Source organism: Sus scrofa, chromosome 17 (assembly GCF_054392235.1).
Source record: "Sus scrofa isolate SSC_HxYL_T2T_F1_AM1 chromosome 17, Sscrofa_HxYL_maternal_Yorkshire_Landrace_v2.0, whole genome shotgun sequence".
Lineage (NCBI taxonomy): Eukaryota > Metazoa > Chordata > Mammalia > Artiodactyla > Suidae > Sus > Sus scrofa.
Genome location: NC_139399.1, coordinates 58,336,120 through 58,362,204, shown reverse-complemented (window position 1 = coordinate 58,362,204; position 26,085 = coordinate 58,336,120). Strand labels below are relative to the sequence as shown.

The following is a 26,085-nucleotide window of genomic DNA, read 5'->3' as shown; positions in this document are numbered from 1 at the left end:
GGAGGTGGATGATGCGCGCAGGCTCTCAGGAGGGCTCGTGCTTGGGAAAACGTGGACCAAGATTGAGGGTCGTGGAAAGGCCAGAACTGCTCCAGCAGACCATGAAGGAAGGGAGTCATGACCTCGAAAGGCAGATTTGTAAGAGTGAAGACATTAAAACCCAGCCCCACGAGTTTGTTCTGCAGAAGGGCGCCACTCCCCGAAGCCAGGAGAGGTGTGCTGGGTGGGCGTGGGGCCTCTGTGATGGGAGATGCTGCCGCAGACCTGGGCCCCCAGTAGGAGTGGCACTGCGGGCATGACCACGGTTTCTTTACCCCCCTTTCTTCTTGAAGGACACTTAGCGTGTGTCTAATGTACTGCCACTATGAGCAACATCTCGACCGACAGTCTTGTGCACCAGGGCATGTTTTTCTCTGGGGTAGAAAGAAGTGGAATAGCTCACTCAGCCAGAGGGTGTGTACAATTTTAATTTACTAGATATGCCAAATCTCCCTCCAAAGAGGCTGCTATCAGTTTATAAACCTGGGTTCTTACACCCTTGCCAATGCTTGATAACATCAAATTTCAAAGTATGTATTTCAAAACTAGTGAGCTAGAAGCTTTTTCTTTTTTCTTTTTTTTTGTGTCTTTTTAGGTCCGCACCCGCAGTATACGGAGGTTCCCAGGCTAGGGGTCTAATCAGAGCTGTAGCCGCCGGCCTATGCCACAGCCACAGCAACGCCAGATCCGAGCCAAGTCCGCAACCTACACCACAGCTCACAGCAACGCTGGATCCTTAACCCACAGAGGGAGGCCAGCGATCAAACCTGCGTCCTCATGGATGCCAGTCAGATTCATTTCCACTGAGCCACGATGGGAACTCCTAGAAGTTTTTTCATATATTTGTGGATTTTCCCCTCTTCGGTGACCTCTGTTTCTTTCCTTTGCCTGCTATTCTATTGAGTCATTTGTCCTTTAAGAGAATTAATTTGTAGGAGTTCTTTTTTAAAAAAGTCTTTTATTTATTTTTTTATTTACGCCAATGTAGAGTTGCTTTACAGTCTTCTATTAGTTTCAGGCGTACAATTCAATATTTTTACAGATTATACTCCATTTAAAATTATTATAAAACATGGGTTATATTCCCCGTGCTATATACTACATTCTTGTATCATTTATTTTATATCTAGTAGTTTGTATCTCTTAATCCCCTTCCCCGATCTTGAATTCGCTGATTTTTTTTCTTTAATTTAATTGGAGTATAGCTGATTTACAGCGTTGTGTCAGTTTCAGGTATACAGCAAAGTGATTTTGTTATACTTATACTTACATCCATTCTTTTTAGAGTCTTTTCCCATATAGGTTATTGCAGAATATTGAGTAGGATTCCTTGTGCTATGCAGTAGGTCCTTGTTGGTTATCTATTGTTGATGTATTTTGGGCTCGAATCCTTTGCTTATTACATAAGCTACAAATATTTTCTCCCATCCCGTCCCTTGCTTTTCAGCTTTGTTTCTGGTTTTTCTTCTTTTTGCCGCATTGATGTGTACTTATAAAACCCTTCACAACAATTCCTGGTGCAGAGTTAGCCATCAATGGCAGCAATGACAATGGAAACACGCCAGTCCCAGATTTGCTCTCTACAAAGCAAATCTGGGACTAGGTAGGTTGAATCAAGCCAGGCAAGTTTTAAAGGAGTGGCAAAAAACTCCATAATCAGGAGAAATGCTATTTATCATGCAATATTTACAAATATAAAAATGAATACAAAAAATCCATAATGAACAAAATACCAACATTTTATGTAAGGACAGGATCAGTAAGAGAGCCATGTGGAGCCATATTGGAGCCTGAGTCCAGGTAAAGTCTGGGATACCACTCCTGTCTACTTAAATGTTGACATGTATTCATCATGGATTTTTTTACATTCACTTTTATTTTTTAAAAATACAGCATTACAGGAGTTCCTGTCGTGGCTCAGTGGTTAAGGAATCCGACTGGGAACCATGAGGTTGCGGGATCGATCCCTGGCCTCACTCAGTGGGTTAAGGATCCTGCGTTGCTGTGGCTGTGGCATAGGCTGATGACTATAGCTCCGATTAGACCCCCAGCCTGGGAACCTCCATATGCTGTGGGTGCGGCCCTAGGAAAAAAAGACAAAAAAAAATAAATAATAAAAATACAGCATTACAAATATTTATCTTAATCACTGAATTTTTTTGGCGCCCCCTTAAATTTTGCGCCAACCCAGTTTCCTTATTTGCCTTGCCCTAGTCCCAGCCCAGGTTCTAGGCACCCTTCTAAGTGCTTTCCATCTTAATGACTTCCTCATAAGCATGCTAAGAAAGAAGAGGAAACTGAGGACAGAAGCATGCTTTAGCTTGATCATGGGCATGTGGTCCATTAGTAAGAGTGTTGGTGCTTGAACCCAGCCCCCCTGCCTTAGGTCCTATTCTGTGTATCATGTGACTTTGGGCTTTTCTGAGCTTCTGCATCCTCATTTGCTACCCCCTCATTGCCACTCCCCATCGGGAAAGTAATAGCAGCCCTACCTACATCTAACGGTTGTCGTGAAGCTTAAATGAGATGCTGCCTGAAAGCATTTTGCAAACTGGAAGGGGCTTTGCACACAGGACCCAGAAAACATAGTGATCAAGAGCCTGGGTCTTGGAGCCAGCCTGCTTGGGTTCATGACCTAGCTCTGATCTCTGTTAGCTGATTGCCTTTAGGGCTCCTAACTTTGCCTCTCTGCACTTCTGTTTCCTCATTTGTAATTGGGGGTACGAATAGTTCCCACCTCACAGGGTTGTTGTGAGAGTTAAATGTTTTTAAAACTCAGAAGCATGGCACTGTGTTGTTCGTGCTCTCTTCAGAGCCACAGCGCCATTGTCTGGATGTACCAGCGTGTATTTATCCATTCACCTGCCGAGTGACATCTTGGTGGCTTCCAAATCTTTGGTGATTATGAATGAAGCTGCTGTAAACATCCGCGTTCAGATTTTTGTGGACATAAGTTTTCAATTCATTTGAGTAAATAGCAAGGAGTGTGATTGCTGCAACATATGGTAAGTGTATGTTTAGTCTCTAAGAATCTAGCAAACTGTCTTCCGAAGTGGCTGTACCATTTTAGATTCCCGCCAGCAATGAATGAGCGTTCCTGTTGCTCCACATCGTCCCCAGCATTTGGTGTTGCCACCCCCCCCTTCGACGAAAACCCAATTGCATTCGTTATTTTGTTTTTAAGTAATTAATTCACCAGCGAGAATTTATTCAAGAAATGCTTATTAAGTACCTGCAACGTCTCTCACACACACACACACACACACACACACACACACACACACACTGTTCTAGGTGCTGGAGATACAACAATGAAAGAAGACAGTGAGTGTCTCCATCTCACTGTATCTTATCAGATCCAGGTGACGTATGGTGGTGACGATGATGACAGTACCTAATATTAGACACCTTACTATGTTGTTCTTCATGTGCTTTAACTCAAAGGAAATACCACTATAATTTCCCCCATGTTATTGATCAGATACCAAAAGCAGACAGACGTTCAACAACTTGCCTGAGCTCACACGACCGTCTATGATGAACCTGGGGTCCGACACAGGTGGTCTGGCCTCTTTGTTGTGAGGCCATCTGTCTAGGTTTAATACCCAGGATAGTTGGGGTTTACACCTGTTGTTTCATCATAATTATTAATAGCCACACCCATTGGTTTCACAAGTGGGCTGGTCTGGATAATAAATTATACGGTCCGTCTACATCTAAGCCATATAAAGCCTTTGTGCATGGTAAAGCTTCAGGAAATTTTAGAGTTTCACAAAATCCTAGACTCCAAAGTTACCTTACAGAAAAATGAGTTTCCATATTGAATAATTATTGAAAATGTGGAATATTAAAGCCCCTCTTGGAAATCCATAGTATCAGCAAAAATACTAATCCACAAGATTAGTAAAAAAAAGCAAAGTTTCTGAGAAGCTCCATGGTTAAAGACAAAATCAAAATGATTTAATATTAAATGTTAGTGTTTCCCCAAACTATTTGATAACAAAAATCCTTCTCCTTCACCAAATGATATGCTTGTCCTGTGGGAAATAACTTAGGAAACACTACATTTAAAATATTATGAATAAATGCAGGGAAAGCAGAAAAAAGAAATATTATACAAGACATTCATGAAATAAAGAATAGAAAAAATAGAGGAAATAAATAATACCAAAATTTGGTTCTTTGAAAAGATCAACAAAATAGAAAATCTTTAGCCAAATGGACCAAGAAATGAAGAAAGAAGACTCAAATTACTAAAATCAAGAATGAGGAGTTCCCTTCGTGGCTCAGTGGTTAATGAATCCAACTGGGAACCATGAAGTTGTGGGTTTGATCCCTGCCCGTGCTCAGTGGGTTAAGGATCTGGCATTGCGTGAGCTGTGGTGTAGGTCGCAGATGCGGTTCAGCTCCCTCGTTCTGTGGCTCTGGTGTAGGCTGGTGGCTACAGCTCTAATTAGACCCCTAGCCTGGGAATCTCCACATGCCATGAGAGCGGGCCCTAGAAAAGGCAAGAAGACAAAAAACCAAAACCAAAACCAAACAAAACAAAAGAATGAAAGAGGAGGCATCATGACCAACCTAACAGAAATAACAAAGTTTATAAAAGAATACTATGAACAACTATCGCAAAAACTAGGTGACTCAGACGAAATGGACAAATTTCTAAAAAGACATAAACGACCAAACTTGACTCGAGAAAATTTGAACAGATCTAGAGCAAGTGAGTGAAGAGATTGAACTAAGCATCATAAACATTTCCACGAAGAAAAGTCAGACTCACTTGGTTTCACTGGTAAGATCTACTAAATGTTTAAGGGAGAATTAATACAAATTCTTCAAAAACTCCTCCATAAATTAGAAGAAGGGGGGACAATTTTCAGCTGATTCTATTACATTGATTCCAAAGGTAATGACATCACAAAATTAGGAAACTGTAGGCTAATATGTTTGTGAATATTAATGCAAATATCCTCCACAAAACACTAGCAAACTGAATCTAGAGGGATTACACATCAGGAATTTATCCCAGGAAGGCAAAGTAGACTGAACATTCAAAAATCAATTCATGTAGGACTTCCTGTTGTGGCTCAGCAGCAACGAACCCAACTTGTATCCTTGAAGATGCAAGTGTAATTCCTGGCCTCTCTCAGTGGGTTAAGGATCTGGTGTGGCCATGAACTGTGGTGTAGGTTGCAGATGAGGCTTGGATTTGACATTGCTGTGGCTGTGGTGTAGGTTGGCAGCTACATCTCTGATTCAACCCTAGCCTGGGAACTTCCACAGGCTGCAGGAGTGGCCCTAAAAAGAAAAAAATGAATCCATGTAGTATACCATGTCAATAGAATAAAGGATAAAGACCACATACTCATCTCAGTGGGTTCAGAAGTAGCATTGGACAATATCTAATACCCTTTTGTGATTAAAAAAAAAACACTAAATAAACTAAAAATAGAACTTCTTCAATCCAATAGATAGCATGCACAGAAATCCCACAGCTAACATTCTACTTAATGATGAAAGAATGAATGCTTTCTACCTAAGATCAGGAATAAGATGAGGTGTCTGTTCTCACTATTAAATGTTGTACTGGGCATTCTATCATGGTCAATTAGATAAGAAAAAGAAATAAAGGACATCCAGATTGAAAAGGAAAAAGTTGGGACTATTCTATTTGCAGATGACATAATCTTGCATATTAGAAATGGCAAGGATTCATTTAAAAACTGCTGGAACTAATAAACAAGTTCACCAAGGTTGCAGTATATAAGACTGATATAAAAATCAGGAGTTCCTGTTGTGGCTCAGGGTAATGAACCTGACTGGTATCCATGAGGATGCAGGTTCAACCCTGGCCTTGCTCAGTGGGTTAAGGATCCGGCATTGCCCTGAGCTGTGGTGTAGTTCCCAGAGGCTTCTTGGATCCAGCGTTGCTGTGGCTGTGGCATAGCCCAGCAGCTGCAACTCTGATTTGACCCCTAGTCTGGAAACCTCCACAAGCCACAAGTGCGATCCTAAAAAGAAGAAACAAACAACCAACCCCCAATAAACCAACTGAAGGGTAGGCAAAGGATTTGAATAGACATTTCTTCAAAGAAGATATACAGATGCCAAATAAGCACATTAAAAAGTGCTCGGTGTCACTAATCACTAGGCACATGCAAATCAAAGCCACGGTTATGCCCACTAGTATGGCTAAAATTTAAAAGACAGATCATCATACGTGTTGGTGAGTCTACGGAAAAGCTGGAACTGTTACACATTCCCACCCTGAATGGTGCAGCCACATTGGAAAATTGTCAGCTATTCCTCAAAATGTTCAACATAGAGTTACCATTTAACCCAGACATTCCACCCCTAGGTATACACCCAAGCACATATCTGCATTCGTCATACGAACCCTGAATTAGAAACAGCCAAAGTGTCCATCAGCTGATGATGATTGGATAAACAAAACGTGGTATATCAATAAAATGGAATATTCCTTGACTCTAAAAAGGTATGAAGTGCTGATATGTGCTACAACGTGGATGAATCCTGAATACACCATGCTAAGTGCTGATATGTGCTACAATGTGGATGAATCCTGAATACATCATGCTAAGTGAAAGAAGCTAGTCACGTATGAAGACAATATCGGGTGATTCCGTTTGGATGAAATATACAGGATAGGCAGAGACATAGATCAGGAAGTAGGTTAAGTGGTTGTCTGGGGAAGGGCAATGGGTGTGACTGCTCAGGGGTATGAGGTTTCTTTTGGAGGCGAAGAAAATGCTCCAAAATTAGATTGTGGTGTTGGTTGTACAACTCTGCGAGAAACTAGTGAATTGCATACTTTAAAAGGGTAAATAGTACAGGAAGTGAATTCTCTCTCAATAAAGCTGTTAAAAAGTAGGTTCAAAAAGTCGATAAAAAGGCTAAAAAATATGAGGATGTAGCTATGATAGAAGCCACCTGTCAATTAAAAGCAAGTTTATTAAAAGGAACCTTTTAAAAAGCAATTGTAGGAAAGGATTTATTGCAGAGTTTAAACCTTTTTTTTATTTATGGAAAAATTTTAACCATACACCAAAGTAAAGGGAAACATTTAAAAAACTCCCGTCTCCATCACCCAGTCCAGCAATTTTCAACGCATGACCCATCTGGTTTTAGCTATGCTCCCACTCATTCCCTTGCCCCGGATTTTTGAAGCAAATCCCAGAATCATGTTCCTTTATTGCAGGAATATTATTGAGGATATTATCCACCACGTTCCATGTCTTCCTCATGAAGGCCTGTGGGGAGATTTTTTTTTAAACCTCTGGATTGGTAAGAGATAAGATTTTTGTTTTTGTTTTTCTGAGCAATGGATGTGCTTTTTTGCTTAGATACTGCACTTTGTATTTGGCCGTGGATTCCTGTCTGCCATTGTCACTGGGATGCTCAGAGACACACCGGCAGCCAGACACTTGACATGTCCTGACAGTAGGCAGTTTTGTGAACCAGCGGAACTCCTGGCTTTCTTCCATTTTCTTGCCTGAAGCAGAGATTTGCAGTGGCTTACCCATTATCCGTTTTCCCGTCTTTCCTTCTAGTGCGGGTAAGAGACTGCCTTTCTTAGCTCCTTATGCAGGTAGGGTTCAATTCTGGCCAATGATAGATAAATAGAAGTTTAGGGCTGGAACTTCCAAGAAGTTCCTTAAAGAAACCTGGGGGTGTTCCCATCGTGGCTCAGTGGTAACAACCCGACTAATAGCCATGAGGATGTGGGTTTGACCCCTGGCCTTGCTCAGTGGGTTAAGGATCTGGCGTTGCTGTGGCTGTGGCATAGGCTGGCAGCTACAGCTCGGATTTGACCCCTAGCCTGGGAACATCCATATGCTGCGGGTGCAGGCCTAAAAAGACAAAAACGAAAAGAAAGAAAGAAACCTGGATTGAAGGTTTTTCTCCCTCTCATCCTCCTGCTGTCTAAATGTGGCTGCAGTGGCTGGAGTTCCTATAGCCATCTTGAGCCACAAGGTGGCCTTGAGGATAAAGCCACATTCCAAGGATAAAGAAGCAAGACACAAGAAGGAACCTATATCCTCAATTATTGTGGAGCTGTGAACCATACCATTTCAAGACTTCTTCCCTCCAGATTTCAGTTATGCAAAAGAAAAATAAATGTCTACGATGTTTAGGCCACTGTGTTTTTGTTTTTGTTTTTTTGGCCTCTTCCTTTGGCAAGTGGAAATTCCCAGGCCGGGATTGAACTTGTGCCGTAGCAGGGATCCAAGCCATAGCTGTGGCAATGGCAGATCCTTAACCCATGGACCCACCAGGGAACTCCTGAGCCACTGTTATTTCTGGTCTCTCTTAGCAGCAGCTGAGCACAATACCTATCAGATATGCTGCTCCTCATTTTTTCCTTCTCCCTGACTCCCTCCTGTATTGATTCCATCTTGTACATATTTTTATAAACCACTTTAAATCCTTTATGGACTTAGAGTCAAAATAAATAATTTATTAAACGGCAGCATTACACAACCGAACACATGGATTCTTATTTCAAAGAGCACCAACAAAAATCATTTGCAGACAAAAAGTTAGACTGTGTCTTGTGATGCCGCAAAACTGAAGTTTGAGTCAGGAAGGAAATCCGTCGCTTATTACCAGCAAGATGGGCACCACATGGAAATTCAATTTCCAACAGAGCTAGTTTTTAAAATTTGAAAAGCTGAACAAAAACGGACCATATGTTCCACTGTGGAGGGAGGGTTAGGCCGGCTCTCATGTGTTAAAACAAAGGAATATCAGATTGCCACTAGGAATCACGAATATGACCATGATATAGAAATAAAGGAAGGAGCTCTACAAGGTAACAGGCAGAGCGACAAAAAGGACTTGGCCTGGTGCCCTTGCCTACTGAGTCACCACCATGCAAAACTATGCCTCTGGTATCTTTAGGATCAGAAGAGGTTATACCGTTAACAATAATTGGTGAGTTGAGGGATGGAGGGTGGTGCTCTTATTTCGAGGAACTGTTGATCGTCCAGTGATGCCATCTAATGCATGCATATCAAAAAGTTAATAGATGTTCCCAGAGGTGATATCAAAAATATGTAGCACGAGGAGTTGCTGTTATGGCTCAGCAGGTTACAAACCCGACTAGGACCCATGAGGATGCAGGTTCAATTCTGGGCCCCACTCAGTGGGTTAAGGATCTGGCATGGCTGTGAGCTGTGGTGTAGGCCAGCAGCTGTAGTTCTGCTTCAAATTCCTAGCCTGGGAATTTCCATACGCTGTGGGTGCGGCCCCAAAAAGCAAAGCAAAAAAAAAAAAAAAAAAAAAAGGCTATATTCCTAATAACCCATGTGACCACCTGGTACCAAATGAACATCAGCCCTAATAACACAGAATTTTAAATGCTTTTTTCGTAAGTAAAAGGTCTTTGTGTATGTGTGCTGTTTTAGGGCCGCACCCATGGCATATGGAGGTTCCCAGGCTAGGGGTCCAATCTGAGTTGTAGCTGCCCAGCCTATGCCAGAGCCATGTCTGAGACCTACACCACAGCTCACGGCAACGCTGAATCCTTAGCCCACTGAGCAAGGCCAGGGATGGAACCCGCAACCTCATGGTTCCTAGTCGGATTCGTTAACCACTGCGCCACGATGGAAACGCCTCATAAGTAAAAGTTTTAAAAGTGAAAACATATTTCAATATGAATGCAGAAGAATAAAATGCTGATAATAATGACTCTTGCTTCATTTTTTTTTTTTAAAGCACTTACTAAGCCCATTATAATTCACAATCTCATTTAACCCTTACAAGGCAGCCCTTGGATGTGGTCTTTCAATTACAATTAACTGAAACTGAACTCAGCTTGATTTGAGCAAACAAGGGAATCTTCTAAGACATGTACTTTTAAGTCTAGTGGGTTCAGGAAAGGCTGAATCCAGGGGCTCAAAGATATCACCAGAACTTGGTTTCCCTCTCCCTGTCTTGCTGCACTGCTTTCCCTGGCGCTTGTCAACTAGACCCTCTTTCCACGTGGTAGCTCTGGTGACAATACTTGTGTTATCCCTCTAACAGCCTTAGCATAAAGAGAGGTTTTCATTTCTAATAATTCCAATGTAAGTATCAGGACTGAATTTCATTAGGTCCACTTGGGTCACGAGCCCATCCTTGAACCAAGCTCTGTGAATGGTTTTGGAATGCTGCTGGAATGTTCTGAGGGGTCCGTCCCAAGTCCATCTTTAGCTCTGGGATGGGGCCAACACTTCCTGAAAGACAGAGGGTGAGGGGATGTCACTGAGATGCCAGAAAAAGAGGAATGCTGGGCAGACACAATGTCAGAAGTCTCCTACCAGCATCCTCGTTGTATTAATAAAGAAAGCGATGCTACTTATGCCTCATGGCTTGTGGATCAGCAAGGATGCCAGCCTGGATGGAACATAGTGAGCAAGGGGAGATTATGGGAGAGGAAGTCAGTGAGGAATCGGAGCTGGGCAGGGATGTGGATTGTGTAGCATCTGCACTTCTTGTGGACTATTATAAGAATTTGGGCTTTTGTTCTGAGTGTGATGGAAGGTTCAGAGCAGGGGAGTAAAGTGATCTGATGCAGGATTTATGTATTTATGTATTTATTTATTTATTTATAGGAAGTTCCCCGGCCAGGGAGTGACCCACACCACAGCAGAGACCCAAGCCACATCAGTGACTATGCCAGGTCCTTAACCCACTGAGCCACCAGGGAACTCTTCTGATGTAGGTTTTAAAAAGAATCACTCCAGCTGCTCTGTTATTCAAATGCAAAATATTATATTGCTATAATATGGACATGGGGCCCAGGCTTGGCCAACCAGCATATTCCATACCTCTGGCCAGTGATTGTATCAGGAATTAACTTGTGACCCATATCAGTTCAGCAAGATCCAGTCCAAGTGCTTCTGCTGTAACTCCTGGGAGAAAGAAACTCTTTCCACTAGGGTTGCTAAAGATCTACTTCTTGCCACCAAGAGCCACCACTTAGTAAGAATCTACTTAAGAATGAGGCCTGTGAGGGAAGTATTCCAGCAGAAGTGCCTGGCGTATATCCGGACAAAACTATAATTCAAAAAGATACACGCACCCCTGTGTTCACGGCAGCACTATTCACAACAGCCAGGACATGGAAACAAATGTCCATTGATAGATGAATGGCTTAAGAAGATGTGGTACATATCTACAATGGAATACTACTCAGCCACAAAAAGAATGAAATAGTGGCATATACAGCAACATGGATGCAAGTAGAGATTCTCATGCTAAATGCAGTAAGTCAGAAAGAGAAAGACAAACACCGCATGATATCACTTATATGTGGAATTTAAAATATGGCACGAATGCTTTGGAATGGATAAGCAATGAGATCCTGCTGTGTAGCACTGGGAACTATGTCTAGTCACTTATGATGGAACATGATAATGTGAGAAGAAAGAATGTATACATAGACGTGTAACTGGGTCACCATGCCGCACAGTAGAAAATTGACAGAACACTGTAAACTAGCTATAATGAAAAAAAAAAAAAACAACCACCACACACACACACACACACACACACAATTATGGCACAAGTGAACCCAACTACAGAGCAGAAACACACTCACAGACATAGAGGACAGATCTGTGGTTGCCAAGGGGGAGGGGGTGGGATGGACAGGGAGTTTGGGTTGGTAGATGCAAACTGTTACATTTAGAATGCATAAAGCAATGAGGTCCTGCTGTACAGCACAGGCAACCATAGCCAGTCTCTTGAGATAGAGCGTGATGGAATATAGCATGAGAAAAAGAATGTATGTATGTATATGTATGGCTGGATCACTATGCTGTACAGGAGAAACTGACGCACCACTGCAAATCAACTATAACAGGAAAAAAAAAAAAAAAAAAAAAGAACAAGGCCAACACAAGGAAGAAAGTCTGACCTTATGACTTCCGTTGACCCCTCGGTCCAGTCACGCCTGAGTCATTCTTGCCCTGGATTTCTCAATTCTGTAAGTCAATATACTTCACTTTTCATTTAAGCCGTTTTGAGCTGGGTTTCTAATACTCACAGCTGAAAGAATTCTGAATGAGAGGACGTGTATATTGACCCCAGAGACAGATGTCAGTGTGGTTTTGAGAGGCCCTTGCTCCTGACGAGCTCCCAGCTGAGTGAGAGAGATGAAGGCCCTGGGCCTCTTTCCCTGTCATTATCTAGATTACAACCTCCTTTGACGCAGAGACAGTCTTTTACCTTTCCGTCCCTCCCCGTAAATGGTGTTCAACTGTTTGCTTGAGGCTGTGACTTCCAACAAGAAAATGTTAAAAATCCAGGGGGGCCGGGAAACCTGCCGGCCTCCCAGGCCGGATTATAGCTGAGCCTCACCCACGCCTCCGTCCCACAGACCCCCGGCCGGCAATTTACCAGGAGGTAAAAGGAGAGCAAACAAGGGAAGCTCTGTCCCTTTCTCTGATTCCAAGGAGGAGCTCACTTGATAAGCTCAGCCCTTGGCCACCTCCGCCATCTTTCATGTTGCCTTGGGTTTCATTTGTGTTCTCTCAGGGGCCCATCCCGCAGCCAATGCTGTCTCCAGAGCACCCCGGTGGCTTCCATCCCAGCCACCTGGGGCCAGGGGGATGAGAAAAGCAGTTTTCCAACCTCTGTCTTAACAGCAGACTTGGGCGGGAGCCCGCTGACCCAGGGACTGGGGATAGGATTACAGGATCTGTCACCCTCATCTGCCACCTTGGCCTCCCTAAAAGGTGTGTCTTTGTGCAGACGAAGAGGGGGAAGGGCCCCACATGCCTCTCTAGTCCCCAGGGGTGATCGAGCACAGAGGGGAGCTGGATATATTATTATGAACCATCTGATCCTGCTGTGCCCCAGTTCCCATGTCTGGTGCAGGAGGCTCCGCACAGCCTACCCACCGACCACCTGCACCCCCCGCATCCCCTCTCCCCCTCTCCTCCAGGAATCTAAGCTCATACCTCCAACCTGTTCCCTTCACCCGCCAGGCGCTTTGAGAACCCCCTGGCTTTTTGCCTCTGCTGTGCCTTCTGCCTGCGTGTCCCTTCCCCCATCCTTGCTTGGTGAGCTCCCATTCATTCCTCAAGATCTAGCTCAGGTGTCACAAGGTGACAATGCCAATCCCTCCCCTGCCTGTTCCTCTATGCCAATTGGCAAACACATCAGGATTTGTCTCTTCTGTGCTTTGTTCAAACTCCATGTCAACGGATTCTCAAGATTTGCTATTCGAGGCACGCTTTTGAAGCTCTGAGTTTTCAGCCGCACACCTGAATGGAGAAAATCATATCTGGAATCATCACCCGATTTACACAGCATCTACCCTGGCCCTGATTCGGAGCCACGTGCCGCCCTGACCTTGTTCTCTTACGTGCTCACGAAGCCATTTCTGCCCAGTCACATCCATGTGCGATCCTCCTCTAGCACCAGCTCGTGGTCACACCACCCTCCCCTTTTATCCACCTTCCCAACACAGATCAGCTTCAGTCCCTGCAAACCCAGCCCCTGCCAACCGCCCAGGCTCATCTCACACAGTTTCCCGACCTCCATCCCCTGCTCTGCCTCACCACCCAGGAATACTTTCTCCACCTCTGATGCCCAAGCCCTCTCCAGCTTCAGGCGAGGCTTTCCCATGCGCCCTTCCCTCTCTTCCCTTGTTCTTTGCCTAATTCCCACTCTGCCTTCAGGTTTCTCCTGGAAGGGCAGTTCCTCAAGAAGCCTTCTCTGAGCCCCGTCTACGGGAAACTCCCTGGTGACACACTCACGGCTCACCTGTCACTACGTCAGTTGAGCGTAGCAATCACCGTTGTCCTCAGTGTATGCCAGGATTCTTCTTTCCTTTCTCGAAATCCTTGTGATTGAGGCTCACGTCCCCCTCCAGCATCCAACTCATAGATTGATGGAGAAGATATCCCGTAGGTACCAACCCTCCAACGAGCATGTCCTGCCGTGTTTCTTAACTGCCTCAAGAGAGACTCCTTGTTATTTTGGCTTAATTGTAAGTGAATGGAGGGTGAAGGTTTTCCCTCTAAATCGTGTCTCCCAAAGCTCCCAACACAAGCCTGGTCATAGTGAATACTCCCTTTCCTTTTCCTAAAACGCACTCACTCTCAACACACACACACGGACCACCCATCTCCTTCTCTGTGGTCCCAGAGAATAGGTATAATGGGCTGGTAATAAGTCTGGGGGTACACCTGGATGCCCCCTTTCTTTGGCCATGTGGAATTTCCCAGGCCAGGAATCAAACCTGCGCCAAAGCAGCAATGCAAGCTGCTGCAGTGACAATGTTGGATCCTTAACCCACCAGGGGAACTCCTGGATCCCTCCTTTATAGAGGCAGCCTCCTTGTAATGAAAATCATTTTTGGAAAGTCCTGGGTTTGAATCCTGGCTCAGTATTGATGAGGTGGGTAAGCCCGCAAGATCTTGGGTGAGCATCCTAACCCTAGATTCCTCACTTACAAAACAGCAAGGCAAAAAGCCTAATTATGGGGTCAATGAAATTGTTAAATGGCTAGATACTTGTAATTGTCATGTGAAAATACATATAGTATGAGCTCATTGTGCAAAATAAAAACCTTCTGTGTGTGTATGTGAAAGTGTGGGAAAAAGTCGGACGGGACTCAACTCAAAGTGATGGGGGCGGGGATGGAGCAGATGTTGAAGGAGTTTCCTTCCTTGTTAGGCTTTTATACTTTCTTGTTTGAATTTTTAATGCAACTGCACCCGCGTATCACTGGTTGTGGTAGACCAGGTTATTGCTGAGCAAAGCAGTATCCTTTCTTCCTGCACTTCTGGAGGGGCGGGGGGTGGGGGAATGCAATTCTCCATCTCTTGGCTTTGTCCTTGGCCATGTTACTGGCTTTGGCCAATGGGATATTAGTGAACATGGTGTAAACAAAGGCTTGAAATGTGCTGGTTGGATTGGGCTAGTCTCCTGTGCTCCTTCCTGCATTTCACCATGAGAAGAATGTACCCCGGGTAGCCTGCTAGTCTCCAAAAAAATGAATGACACGGGGTTGGGGGGGGGGTGGAGTATCTAAATCAAGCCCCCTGCCCAGAGACCCAGCTGAGATCATGAGATCCATCGTAGCTCCTGACCCCAAATCCACAGATAAATGAGAGTTTATCCGGAGATAAATGAGAGTTTGTTCTATAGCAAAAGCTCTCTTATTCACTTGTGTTATACTTTTTAAAACAATCTTTCTCAGAGTTCCCGTCATGGCTCAGTGGTTAGACAACCCGACTAACATCCCTGAGGACGTGGGTTCCTTGGCTCGGATCTAGCGTTGCTGTGCCTGTGGTGTAGGCCGGCAGCTTCAGCTCCAATTAGACCCCTAGCCTGGGAACCTCCATATGCTGCGGGTATGTCCCCCCCCCCCAAAAAAAAGCTTTTCATGTTCCTCTTTATTCCATTTTTCATTGAAGTAGAGTTGAAGTATATAGTACTGTATATATTACAGCTGTACAATATTGTAGTTCACAGTTTTTAAAGGTTATAGTTATTATGAAATATTAGCTATGTTCCCCGTGATATACAATATATCCTGTAACTTGTTTCCTGCTTAATAGTTAGTGCCTTTAATCCTCCTACCTGTGTGTATTGCCCTCCTCCTTCCCTCTCCCCACCGGGCACCACTGGCTTGTTCTCTGTATCTGTGAGCCTGCTTCTTTTTTGTTATATTCAGTCGTGTGTTGTATTTTTCAGATAAGTGATATCATACTTGTTTTATTTTTTAAAGAGAAAAAATCTCCATAGAAAAATATTAAATCAGGAAAACAGAGTGCCAAGCAAACAGCTATTTAATAAATGCTGGATCCTCTTTCATCCCCTAACCCTCCTTCTAGGGCTGGTTTAGAAGACTCCAGAAGCCCTTCAGGGCTCTGATTTGTGTGTGTGTGTGTGTGTGTGTGTGTGTGATTTTGTCTTTTTAGGGCTGCACCTGAGGCATATGGAGGTTCCCAGTGGAGGGGTCGAATTGGAGCTATAGCTGCCTGCCTACGCCACAGTCACATCAACACCAGATCTGAGCTGTGTCTGCGACCTACACCACAGCTCACGGCAATGCCGGATCCTTAACCCAGTGGGTGAGGCCATGGATCGAACCTGCAACCTCATAGTTCCTAGTTGGATTCATTTCCAATGCGCCACGGCAAGAACTCCTGGGGCTCTGATTTAAATAGGTTGCTCTTCCCCATGGCACACTTTTTTCTTTTTAGGGCCACACCTGTGGCATATAGAAGTTTCCAGGCTAGAGGTCAAAGTGGAGTTGCAGCTGGCTGGCCTATGCCACAGCCACAGCAAGGTGGGATCCAAGCCGCATCTGCGCTGCAGCTGGTGACAAAGCCAGATCCTTAACCCGCTGAGCGAGGCCAGGAATGGAACCTTCATCCTCATGGGTAAGAGTTGGGTTCATCTCTGCCGAGTCACAATGGGAACTTCCCCCAATGCACTTTGCAGCCACCATTTATTTCCTTCTATCTTGCAAAATATTTAGCTCTTTTCATGTCTGTCTCACCCAGTAGAAGACAGTCTAGTCAATCTAGTCGTATAAACACAATGTAAGTACAAAGGAATCATTTTACATGTGTGTGCAACTTACACAGATCTAATTATAGGTGCTCAGTGGAAAAAAAAAATCAGTGTAATGAGTATGGATGATTCTGTCCACTGTTCTTGAGTAAATGAAGCTGGGACGTGCAGGAGTATAAGTGAGAGTGTGGCCTTGAAGCTTTTCTCCTCTTCCCTAGACCCAACTTCTTTGAATCTTTCACAGCCTTTGCATCTGGGTGAGTGTGGCCTGATTCTAATGTTCAAGGTACTTATTTTGTTTCCACTGCGGTTATCATAATTCAAAGTGGGGACTATTTTTACTCTCCTATTACAGTTGAGGACAAAGGAAACTTAAAAGGGACAATTATCCAAAGTCATACAGTTTACTAGCAATTGAGTCTAGAGTGGGGCTCAGGCCTGTCTGGGTCCAAAGCTGTTTCCTGAGTTTTAGCTGCAAACTCACTTTTGCAAGAAGGGGTTTCCTCAAGCTCTTGGGTGCAGGGTTTTAGGTTAAAAGAACAGAAATAGGAGTTCCTGCTGTGGCACAGTGGGTTAAGAGTCCGACTGCGATGGCTCTGGTAACTGCAGAGGCACAGGTTTGATCCCTGGCCTGGCACAGTGGGTTAAAGGATCCAGCGTTGCCACAGCTGTGGCTCAGATTCAACCCCTGGTGGCTCAGAACTTCCATATGCCACAGGTGCGACCATAAAACAAACAAACAAAAGAATAGATATAAATAAGATTTCGTGGTTGGTTGTTACTCAGTGAAAGCTACTCATACATCTGATATACATCTGAGGGGAGGGTACTTGCTGTGTGGATGGACAGCTCCATTTACCATCGACGTCTGCAAATAGGTCTGGGACTTTTTTTTTTTTTTTTTTTTTTTTTTTTTTTTTTTTTTTTGGCCTTTTCTAGGGCTGCTCCCTCGCCATCTGGAGGTTCCCAGGCTAGGGGTCGAATCGGAGCTACAGCAGCTGGCCCACACCACAGCCACAGCCACTTGGGATCCAAGCCGAGTCTGCGACCTACACCACACAGCTCATGGCAATGCCGGCGGATCCTTAATCCACTGAGCAAGGGCAGGGATCGAACCTGCAACCTCATGGTTCCTCGTCAGATTCGTTAACCACTGCGCCATGACGGGAACTCCAGGCCTGTGACTTTTTCAACCAGTTAAGTTGACAAGGTAACTCTGCAGAAGTCCTAGTTTCTTACCTCTCAAGCTGAGGGGTCCCCCAAGTAGGTAGCTGTCTGGGAAGTGGATCAGGTATAGGCATAGGAATCAGATTGTCAAGATTCAACTCCCAACTCCGCAATTCATTCACTGTGCAACTTGAGGCAAGCCTATCAACATTTCTGGGCTTTAAAATGTTGAAGATGGTAAAGCTGAGACAGAGGCAGCCCATGGATATATTTGTTTGGAGAGGCAGCATTTTAACCTTAAAACAATAAGGCGTTTGTTTAATTGTGAGGAGATAGTCACTCATACATGATTGGCAGGAGTGGATCTTGGTACAACCACTCTGAGGAGACAACTTGGCAAATTTTTTAAATATTAAAAATGCAAATATGGAAATTCTACTTTTTGGAAATTAGCCCACAGATACATACGCACATGTGAAAAGTGATGTGTGTTGGAGATTATTGGGGCAACATTGTTTGTAATGCAACAGTTTCTAAAAAGAGCCCAGTGCCTATCAATAGAGGCTGGGTTGGCTCAAATATGAATCATCCACAGGATGGTATACTATGCAGCAAGGAAAAATGAGGACACTGCCTAGTACAGATCAGTTAAGTTCTCTGGAATAAATTAAGTAAAAAAGCCAGATATAAAGCAAAGTGTTTATTATGCTCTCTTTTGTGTAAAAATTAAGAAAATAAAGTATGTACATGTTACAATTTGCTTGAATACTTATAAAAAAACCATAAATATTCCTAAGAAATCAGTAACTGCTATATTTGGGAGTTTGGGGCCCAAGTAGGAGGGAGAATTTTTCTGTTTACCTTTTCAAAATGTTTTCAATTTTGAATTAAAAAAAGTTTAAAACATCAGTTTTCCTATGTAGATGACTTCACATTCCTGCAGAGAAGAGTCTGATGGCGCTCAGGAGTCGCTGCCTCTCTGATGGGATTGCATTCACTCCAGTTTGCCACAGTCCCCATCACTCCCTGCTGTCTTGCTGACCCTGGTATCTGTGGCCATTTCTCATTTTGCTCCCTGCAGTTCTTTTTAGATTAGAACTAAAAGAGTGATATCCTTCTTACACTCATGTCTCTGTGTAAAGAGTGGCAGGCTCATTTCACAGCAAAGTGAATGTACTTAATGCTCCTGAACTGGACACTTAAAGATGGTTAAGATGGTAGATGTTATATTATATGCAATTTACCACGATTTTAAAAAAATGTTCGGGAGTTCCTGTATGATGCAGTGGGTTAAGCATCCAGTGCTGTCACTGCAGTGGCTGGGGTCTCTGCTGTGGCAAGTGTTTGATCCCTGCCCCGGGATGTTTTACATGCCGTAGGCGTGGCCAAAAAAAAAAAAAAAAGTTGGCAGGTTGTTTACCTGAGTAGATACAAAGATGGCACCCTGTATCAATGAAAGTTCCAGAACCAATTTTCACAAGCTCAGCTTAGCTCACATCCCCACTTGGCAGCCTGTTAGGTGGACTGGCCTATCTTCTTCCCTTTCAGGCATGACCTATGTAGCCTCTCATGTCTGGAACCCTGAAGTAGGTGGGTTCAAGGTCTCTTGTACCTCTATGATTCCTGAACTGTTTCTGCCCCTTCCTTGCTGTGTGATCTTGGACAAGCCACTTCCCCTCTCTGGGCCTTGATGGCCCACTGGTTAAATGAGACAATTGATTAATCTCAGAGGCCCTTCAGCTCGAAGAATCTCCCTCTTGATTTCTCCTTGAGTGAGGCTTCTGTCACTGTCTCCAAAGAGACAGAAAGTGGGTTTGGGGCTGGGGGAGCAGAGGCCTCCTTTCATGTCGGGGCTGTGTGGGCTGCAGTGGGAGGTTCCCTTTTCTTTCTTCCTTAACTTTCTTTCTTTTTTTAACCAGAAAGTTATTTTAAGCCCTAAGTGGGGAGCTGCTAGAAGCCACACGCCTCAGACCTCACGTGCTACAACCTCTGGTGGGGAGAGAGCGAGCAGAGTCCTTAACTCTTCCTGTTCCCTCCTCTCCTCCTCCCTCCACCCCACAGGAGGGGCAATGCATTCCATCCATCCTTTGCTTGGCTAAGTCACACAGCTGAAAAACACTTGTCTTCTGGCCTTTGGAGGCCTCCCAGGCTGCAGCCTGGTGCCTCTCAGAGTTGCACAGGCATTCGACACACCTGGGCCTCTCGTCCAAATGCAGATTCTCTTTTCTGCCGGTCTGAGGTGGAGCGGAGGTCCTGCCCTTGTAACAGCCCCCACCCCGGGATGCTCATGAGGGGCCAGACCGTGAACCACGGGGCCCGGGTTGCTGGTAGCTCAGAAAATCCAGCTGGAAAAACACCTGACAAATCACTCACATGCTTCTTCTCCTTTGGAATTTGCCTGGCTCCCCTGTTTAAATAATATTCTGAAAACATATGGTACATGCACAGGGTTAAGAAGTCCACCTCAAACTCTTCAAAAAAGACATACACTGGGAGTTCCCTTACGACTCAGTGGGTTAAGGATCTGGCATTGTCAATGCAGTGGTTTTGGTTCAGGTGGCACAGTTTCGATCCCTGGCTCAGGAAGTTCTGCACGCCTTGGGCACGGCCAAAAAAAGGGGGGGAGCATACACAGAAAAGCCAGCAGCCCTCATCCCACGCACATCCTTCCATTCCCAGATATAACCCCTGGACCCAGTTTCTTGTGTCTTCCTCCAGAAAAATCTGTGTATAAGGATAATTATCATATCTATTCTTTATCAACTGCTTCTGTAGTTCTAGGCACTGGGCAGCGTCTCTTACGTCCATTAGTTTATTTAATCTTTCCAAGAAGTCCACCTATTAGGACCCAGTTTTACAGTTGAGGAAACTGACGCACAAAGAGATTAAGTACCATCATCCCTCAGTCTCCAGGGGGGAGACCTGTTCCAGGATCCCCATGGATACCAAAATCCATGGACGCTCAGCCCCTTACATGAAATGATGTGGTGCATACAGCGGGCCCTCTGTATCCCAGGGTTCAAGTTCCTCTGCATCCTTGTGTACTGAGGGGCAACTGTACTTTGCTCTTCACGACACAGCCAGGAAGGTCCAGAAATAGGATGCCTAGTCCCAGGTCCTAGCCTTCTTTCACAATTCAACACCGCTGTAGACAAAGCCTTCCCTCTTGCTTTTCGTTACAGCGAAGATCTCATGTAATGTGCACATAATGTTCTGAAGCTTGCTTTTCCCCCTGAACAATTTATCTTGAAGACAGCTCAATCGCAGGATGTGGAGCATATAGAATTTCTTTGAAAGTGTGGACCTTGTTGGTTGCACTAGGAACCTACTTAGGGGACGGGAGGACTACGGGGTTAGCCCAGGTATTTTACTACAAGCTGCTGTAATGTGTAGGTTAGGTACACAGATCATCTTAGATATGCATGTGTGAGGACCTCGAGGATGTCGTGGGATGAACTCCCATCCCTAGGATTGTTGGGTCAAAGGCTGTGTTCCTTTAAAGTTGCATTGTTGCCGTCAATTGTTTTTCAAAGCAGCTACAGCCACTTTCCCTCATCAAAATGCCTGTTTCCCCAGAGCCTCACCAACACCGTTCCAGAACATTTTGGCTTTTTCTGCTGCTGATTTTGAACTGCTGGCAGGAAGCAGAGTTGGGCCAGACTGCAAAAACAGCCCCTCCCTGCAAAAACACTAGCAGAGGTGTGTAGCTTTTTTCCATACCCAGCAACTCTGTTCTCGTGGTCAGGTCAGCCTGCTCCTCTGAAGAGCAGCATTTGTCATCAGGGATTTAATGACTTAAAAATAAAGGGGATCTGATTGCACTCAGGAGCCCAGGACAGCCAGGAGCCCTTCCCCCCAGCCCCCAGGGACCACAGTTAAGAGACTGGAAGAAGTGAGAAGAACAATGAAGTTTGGCTTCTCAGAACCCTGAAAGGCAGAGGGGCCCCAGCACAAAAAAATATGAGAAGCTGAAGGTCAGGGTTTAACCTGGGCTCTGCCACCAACCCATGCTCTAAAATGACCTCCCCCTGGGGTACTCTGGTGGCTCAGTGGGTTAAGGATTTGGTGTTTTCATGGCTGTGGCTCAGGTTACTGCTATGGTGCGAGTTCAGTCCCTGGCCCAGGAACTTCTCCATGCTGTGGGTGCAGCCAAAAAAAAATGCAAAATAAAATAAAATAAAATAAAATAAAATAAAATAAAATAAAATAAAATAAAATAAAATAAAATAAAATAAAATAAAATAAAATAAAATAAAATACCTCCCATTATGGTAAGCCCACAGATTCGGGACCCCGATGACCTAGAATCAAACCCTGCTTCCTCCACTTTTGAGCTGTGTGACCTTAGGTTATAATTTAACCTCTCTGGACTGCAGTTTTCCCATCTGCAAGTGGGATAATGATAGTCTTACTTCCCAGAGTATTTGTGGGGGTTAACTACCTTAATGCACACAAAGATTTTGGAGCAATGCCTGGTGCAACGAAAGTACACAATAAGTATTAGCTGTTTTTTAATTATTCATATTTTTTGTTTATTTACTTGGTTATTGTCCATCTAGAATGTCAACTCCAGGAGGGCAGAGACCTAATCTTTTTGCTCTCAGCATTGCCCCCGTCCCAGCACTGTACCTGGGCATAGTAGGTCCTCTGTAAATATTCACTGGAGGAATGAATGAGTGAACATGTCACTTCTCCTCCCTGAGCCTCAGTTTCTTGATCTTTAAAATGGGAGATTTTTATCTCATTCTCAGTGCTTGTCTACATTTTCTTAATTTGTAGCGATCCCATGTCATTGCTTTTTGCAACTGTAAGAAAAAAGTATTAAAAATGTATAAGCCCTTATTTATAATCGCCGAACCTTAGAAGCAACCAAAATGCCCTTCAATAGGTAAATGGCTAAATAAACTATAGCACATCCAGACTATGGAATATTATTCAGCATTAAAAAGAAATGAGCTCTCAAGCTACAAAAAGACATGGAGGAAGTGTAAATGCACATTACTGCGTGAAACATGCCAATCTGAAAAGGCATCACACTGTGAGATCCAACAACACGACATTGTGGAAAAGGCAAAATTAGGGTGGTTGCCAGGGTTTTAAGGGGAGGGAATAGGCAGAGCACAGAGGGTTCTTAGGGCAGCGAATCTATTTTGTATGATGGTGCAGTGGTGGATACATGGCCTTATATACTCATCAAATCCCATAGAATAGGAGTTACCATCGTGGCTCAGCAACAATGAATCTAACTAGCATCCATGAGGACACACGTTTGATCCCTGACCTTGCTCAGTGAGTTAAAGATCTGGCGCTGCCGTGAGCTGTGGTGTAGGTTGCAGATGTGGCTCAGATCTGGCATGGCTGTGGCTGTGGTGTAGGCCAGCAGCTGCAGCTCCAATTTGACCTCTAGCCTGGGAAACTCTGTATGCTGAAGGGGCGACCCTAAAAAAAAGGCAAAAAAAAACCACCCAAAACTAAACCCATAGAATGCACAACACAGAATGAACCCTAATGTAAACTATGAGTTTAGCTACTAATGATGTGTCAATATTGGTTCATCAATTGTAACAAAAGTATCTGGCCAATGTCAATAACAGGGGAAACTTGGAGCTCCCCTGGTCTCACAGTGGAAACGAGTCTGAGGAGTATCCATGAAGATGCAGGTTCAATCCCTGGCCTCTATCAGTGCGTTGGCGATGCAGCATTGCTATGAGCTGTGGTGGAGGTTGCAGACGTGGCTCAGATCTGGCGTGGCTGTGGCTGTGGTATAGGCTGGTGGCTGTAGCCTGGGAAACTTCATATGCCAAGGGTGTGGCCCTGAAAAAGAAAAAAAAAGAAAAGAAAAGAAAAGAAAAGAAAAGAAGAATAGGGGAAATTTGGGGTGAGGTTGAGATTGTAGAGGGGAACCCTCTGTACTTTCTTACCTTCCCCTCAATTTTTCTATAAGTCCAAAAATGGGGAGCTCCTGCTGTAGCCCAATGGGATCAGCAGCATCTCTGAAGGCCGGGACATAGGTTTGATCTCTGGGCCAGCACAGTGGGTTAAAGGATCTGTTGTTGCCACAGCCATGGTGTAGGTCACAACTGTGGCTCAGATCCAATCCCTGGCCAGGGAACTTCATATGCCTCGGGGCAGCCAAGAAAGAAGGAAAGAGAGAAAGAGAGAAAGGAATAGAGAAAGAAAGAAAGAACCCAAAATGACCTTGAAGAAGTCTTTTTTTTTTTTTTTTTTTTTTTTTAAACATACAGACTCAGTTTTAAGTTTGGTTAATGAGCTCTCTTTTGTTTTGTTTTATAACTATTTGACAATCAGTGGTTAGTTCTCATCAGCATTAATGCAGTTGGAGTTCCTGTCATGGCTCAGTGGAAACAGATCTGATATCTATGAGAACGCAGGTTCGATCCCTGGCCTTGTTCAGTGGGTTAAGGATCTGATGTTGCCATGAGCTGTGGTGTAGGTCACAGATGTGGCTCAGACCTGGCGTTGCTGTGGCTGTAGCAAAGGCCGGCAGCTACAGCTCTAATTCAGCCCTTAGCCTGGGAACCACTATATGCCGAGGGTTCGGCCCTAGAAAGACCAAAAAAAAAAAAAAAAATTAACTGCAGATTTTTGAAAGTGGTGACAGGGACACAGAGAACCAACATATAGGGTGAATCTTCGTCCTCATTATGTTTTCTGGACAACTGCACACGGAACCAGCAGGGGACACTCCTGCTGGGTCAGTGCCCATATCTGGAGTTCCCACATCCTTCATGGCAAACCTCTCGATCTCCTTGAGTGTCCAAGGAGCCCACTTTTTGAAGCTCCCTGGATGTGCCTTGAATGCTGGTGGTGCATTTTCCAGTCACCACTTTGTTGCTGGCAGAATGGTCCTTCTTCTCAACCTCCTTCTTTGTGGGAGCCATTGTGCTGGCCCAGGTTGAAAAAGAAAAATGCAATAGATTACTGATTAATTGGCTCAAAACATGCACACTTGCACACACACCCCCCCCCACACACACCCACACACACACCCCCTACTCTGGCTCGTAGTTGGTTTCAAATTCACTTTTTATGTATGATTTTTAGGAAGTGTATTGAAGGAATAACAAAAACTTTATTTTTAAATGTTTTTAAACACTACTTTTTTTTTTGGCCATGCCCATGGCATACAGAAGTTCCCTGGCCTAGGATCGAACCTGTGCCATGGCAGTGACAATGCTGGATCCTTAATCATTAGGCCACCAGGAAACTCTCCCAAAAATTTGGACTGTCATAATGATCTCATACCTCTTAGAGGTTTCACAGATGAGAAAACTGAGGCTTGGAGCGAGGCAGTGCATTGTCCAAGGTCACATCCTGAGAGGTGAGAGAACTAATGTCCATTCACCACCATCAGGTGGACTCTGTCTCAGTTGCCTCCTCTGTAAAGTGGGGTTAAAGTAGCACCTATCTGAGTTCCCGTTGTGGCTCAGTGGTTAATGAACCTGACCAGTATCCATGAGGATGCAGGATCCCTGGCGTTGCTTAGTGGGTTAAGGATCCGGTGTTGCTGTGAACTGTGGTGTAGGTTGAAGACGTGGCTCAGATTTGGCGTTGCTGTGGCTGTGGCGCAGGCTGGCAGCAACAGCTTCAATTTGACCCCTAGCCTGGGAATCTCCATATGCCGTGGGTGTAGCCCTAAAAAGACAAAAACAAAAAAACCAAAAACCACAAAAAAGAAAAAAAAAACAAACACCTATCTCCTCCAATAATTGTGCGGATTAAATGAGACGATATGTAAAGCACTTAGAAGAAAGCCTGATATGTCACAAATGCTCAAATGAAGTTGGCCATTCATTCGTATTAAGTCATGGCGAGGAGGAGAAGGGGGAGGAAGATGATGACACTGTCTGCTCCTAAGTCTCCTGTTTGATGGTCAAGGAGGAATCATAGATGTTAAGAAGGGTATGTTTTCTCTTACTTGCTATAAGCTTTGAGATGGAAGGTGGGAAGGAGGTCATTACCTTAAAGCCCCCTATGGGGGGGGGGGTGTCCCTGTAGGTTTTCCTCCTTTTCTGCTGGGAACCTTGGAAAACTGAGATGGGAAATCAAGCTGTGGGATAACAGTGGGGGAGAGGGGTTTCGAAACCATGTTGTGGTCTGCGGAATGCTGGGGTTCGAAGAACAGAAAGAAGAGGCCCCAGAGACAATGCGTTTCACGATGAGAAAACCCAGAGCTGTGATTTCGAAGAAATCTTCACCCAGGAAACTCCAACCAAGGTGTCACTGCAACAGGAGGCCCCTCAGATGTTATCGTGTCCAGGCTCTGCAGACTCAACCACCCACAGGGCCCTGGGAGGGAAGGTCCGGGCTGTCCAGGGG

The 26,085-nt window shown here is 44.5% G+C and overlaps 1 pseudogene; it reads right to left on the bottom strand.

The window, feature by feature from the left end:
* Positions 1 to 337: 337 nt before the first annotated feature.
* Positions 338 to 24,647, bottom strand: LOC110257393 (large ribosomal subunit protein eL31 pseudogene; annotated as a pseudogene).
* Positions 24,648 to 26,085: the final 1,438 nt, after the last annotated feature.